Here is a 4,116-nt window from a genome sequence, read left to right as displayed (position 1 = left end):
GCAGGCTTTCTGTGAAGGCTATCTGATGGGAACAAGTGGAGATAGGGTTAGAGCCCTTCTCCAAATCAAAGGAAGTCTATAGAGTATCTGTCCAGCTTGCCTGTGGCTATTAGCATGGCTGTGGGTTTGCAGATGTACTATACAGAGTTAAGCCTTCTTCATAGGTTAACCAACAATGCCCTCACTGCATGTCCTACTCCCAGGAAGGAGGCCATAATGGAGCATGTTTCGAGTCCTTCCCAATGCAGCAAAGCTGTGCCTGTTCCATAGTATCCTGTAGAATTGCTAGCCAATAACATGGGCTTATAAAAAATGTTACTTTGTCAGAATGGCAAGGTTCTTTGGGTAAATCTGATATCCTATTTGAGTTGGTCTAATAAAAGAGATCAGGTTTACCCAAAGAACCTTATCTGCCTACGTCTTTACACTAACATGGCTACAACCTATACCCCTGAAACTTTGCTAGAACTGAACTTTTCATAGAAATGTACCCTTTTTGATGAAGTTTTAATCAAGAAAGCTTTCTGGTCCAAACCAGTGACAGAAAGACCATCCTTAGAAGTTGCTAGGTAGCAAAAACACTCATTTGGTTTGTCGGAGACTTAAATTTAACTCCCTGTCCCAGAAATATTCAGTTATCTATGCAAAGTAGAATAGCAGAGCAGAAAGTTGAACTTGGGTAGCCCATGTTTCTGGTGAGTACCCAAACTACCAGGCTGTTGATTATACCACGGGGACTTTCTTTTTAATTTTTCATGAAAAAAATTGAAAGTTTTCCATTTCACTCTGATGTAAATGGGTTTTTTTTGCAATTTTATGAATCATTTTCTATATTTTCTTGGTGCAGATGACACCAGGCGGGGGGGGGGGGGGGGGGGGGGGGAGAGGAGAGGAGTGGGGTAGAGAGTAGATACAGTGGAGGGTAAGGTTACAAATCAGAGTAATCTAGACGAATTGGAGGATTGGGCCGAAAGAAATCTCATGAGGTTCAACAAAGATAAGTGCAAAGTTCTGCATTTAGGATGGAATAATCCCATGTACCAGTACAGGCTGGGGGCTGACAGGCTGGGCAGCAGGTCTGCAGAAAAGGACCTGGGGGTTACAGTGGACAATAAGCTGAATATAAGTCAGCAGTATCCCCTTGTTGCAAAGAAGGCTAATGGCATACTGGGCTGAATTTGTAGGAGTGTTGCCAGCATGTCAAGAGAAATGGTTATTCCCTTCTATTCAGTACTGGTGTGGCCACATCTGGAGTATTGTGTTCCATTTTGGGCCTCCCACTACAGAAAGGTTGTAGACAAGTTGGAGAGTCCAGTGGAGGGCAACAACAATGATTAGAGGGCTGGGGCACAAGATGTCTGAGGAGAGGCTGAGGGAACTGGGCTTATAGTCTACAGAAGAGAAGACTGACGGAATGTAAAAGCAGGCTTCAACTACCTGAAGGGGGGTTCAAAAGAAGGTGGAGCTAGACTGTTCTCAATGGTGGCAGATAACAGAACAAGGAACAACAGTCTCAAGTTGCAGCAATGAAGTTTAGGTTAAATATTAGGAAGAATTTTCTCACTAAGGGTAGTGAAACACTGGAACGAGTTACCCAGAGAGGTGGTGGAATCTCCATCCTTGGAGGTTCAAGACCTGACTAGACAAAGCTTTGGCTGGGACGATCTACTTGGGGATGGTTCTGCTTTGAGCAGGGGGTTGGACTAGATGACCTCTTGAGGTCTCTTCCAACCCTGATTTTCTTTGATTCTATACATAGTTCCATCCTGCAGACCATATGTGGGGTAGAGCTTTCCTTAATATAGGCAGTATGATCCCAAGGTAATATAGCACCATTCCTCACTACTCCACAGCACTGAAGGGTCTTTATGGTTCCCACTACTCAGAGTTGTAGGAACAGATACTTTGTAAATGAAGAGTTTGTTGTCCACATACAGACTGGATGAGCACTGGCTGACTGCCCTGAAAGGCATCTTTGAACAAAGGTTATGCTAATTGAGAATATGAATTTGTCCACACTAAAGTTATACATATATTATGGCGGCACACAATACTAAAGAAGGACATAACAAAGAAAATCCAGGTGGTTACAAATGAGCAAAATCTAACCTATCAAAGGCAGTGGAAGGAATTGAAATAAGCCAGTCTTTAAATACAATCAAGAGGGTTACTAAGAGGAAGGACACATTACTTCAGTAGACAGTAGGAATTTTAACAAGTCCCAGGATGAAGCAGTAAAACTTCTGAATTCCATGAAAAGGAGTGTAGAAACACCATTGCTGGAAAGAGATCCAAGGCAAGAATTGGCAATAAGCCACTGAGAATACATTAGGAAGAGTGAAAACAATTCTGTCATGATGAAGAAAGACTGAGTAGATTACTCAGAAGCTTCCTTCCAAAATACGTTTCTTTGTAATGTGTTTGGCCTCCTGGGAGGCAGCAGCCAGGGTGCTGATAACACCAGGTTTGAGCAACTTCTGTTAGTCGATTTACTGTGAGCAATTTACAATGATAATAGATTCAGAGTGTTTTGACCCAGAAAAACAGTAAGCTTCAGTGAAAGTAGCCCTGTTGTTCCAAATGGAAAAGAGGAGGAGATAAATATCTGTCATCTTTATACCATGTTGGAAAGAGAATAACGGGTTGATGCTTTGTCTCTTTGCCTCCAAAACTAAAGGGAAATAGATATTTGTACATCGAGATCTAGCTTAAAAAGAGAAAAAATAACATAAAGCGGGTAAGCATAATACTATATCACAATCTGTTTAACAACCTATAGGTATAACCAGTGTTAGGAACACAACTTCATAGACAGAAAGTCAAATATCAAATTATTAGGTGTATACAACCTATTTTGAATATTTAAAAAAATAATAATAAACAATTTTCATGGTGCAGCAATGGACCTTGGATGTATCCATTGCAATGATAGAAAATAAAACGTAAGAAATGCTGCAAAAGTGGGAAGGGACTTGACTGTTCATGTTGCAAGCACAGCAAAAACTCCAGGGTTCCCACAGTGTGTTCGGTGGCAAGCGAGGCACCTAGGCTGCATGTGTGGGGCAGCAGAGATGGGGCTGCCTGCTGTGCCTAGCCAGGAGAAGATTAGGACTGTGTGCACCATGGTGAGGAAGAGAGGAGCGCGCACGCACAGCACAGGGAAGGGCCAGAGGCAGCCACCCAAAATTTGACAGCCCTGACTTTGCTGCATAATGAAAATTGAATAGACATATAATGCACAGCGTTACACCAGTATACGTCATTACCCTCCAGGGTAAAACTATTCCTCAAAGTGAGGAGTAACCATATGCTGATTTGAAGTTGCACCTGTTTACAAGTCATGTGCTTATGCTCATCAATTTCATTCAAAGATAATTATTTTCTCAATGCTAACTGACACCCCTTGCCACCTAGTGGCCAGATAAAGTGATATATCCTATAGTGTGGTGTTTCTCAACCCATGGGTCACAACCCAAAAGTGAGTCGGAAGAATATATAAAAGGGTCGCAAACAAACTTTAAAAATGGATTTTCCTTTAAAAGAAGAAAAAATGTGACAAACCATGGCTTTTCTAGCCTGCAAGGGGAGCCCCCATACCTCCCTCACCCCCCGCCCTGCCCTGCCCTGCCCTGCCCTGCCCTATACACTGGGGGGCTGGGGCCGGGGGACAGCAGGTCAGGAGTGAGGGTCACTGGGGCAGGACTAGCCATTGACATTTACAAATGGGTCCTGGTACACGAAAAGGTTGAGGACCACTGCTATAGTGGACAGCTAGCTTAGAAAAGCTGACTGTGTCTCAACTCGTTACTACAGAGTAAACTTACTATGAAGTAAAATTGAGGGTAAATTATTGTATAGCAGTTATGTTGTGTGTCTGAACTTTGAGCTGTGGCTCTGTTGTTTCCAATAAGTTCAAAAGCATTACCTTACTTTCTTTTTCCTCATCTTTTATGTAGAAAGAAAAGAAATATGTAGGCCTTTCTGTTTATTTAGCCCTTGTTACCTTATCCTATCAGAAGATTTTCAGAAAAATGGGAGGGTTTGTGTGTTCCCCATGCCAATCTATTTTCTGATTGTTTGTTGTATGTAAGCTAGATGCCATTTCTCTCAGGACCT

The 4,116-nt window shown here is 42.4% G+C and overlaps 1 protein-coding gene across 3 annotated transcripts in view; it reads left to right on the top strand.

Annotated features, from left to right (window-relative positions):
- Positions 1 to 4,116, top strand: part of TOX (thymocyte selection associated high mobility group box) — a 338,731-nt gene that overhangs the window by 164,824 nt on the left and 169,791 nt on the right. The gene's annotated exons all lie outside the window — the stretch shown is intronic.

Source organism: Alligator sinensis, unplaced genomic scaffold (genome assembly GCF_000455745.1).
Source record: "Alligator sinensis unplaced genomic scaffold, ASM45574v1 scaffold700_1, whole genome shotgun sequence".
Lineage (NCBI taxonomy): Eukaryota > Metazoa > Chordata > Crocodylia > Alligatoridae > Alligator > Alligator sinensis.
Note: the sequence above shows the minus strand (reverse complement) of the source record. Positions and strands in the feature narration are given on the sequence as shown.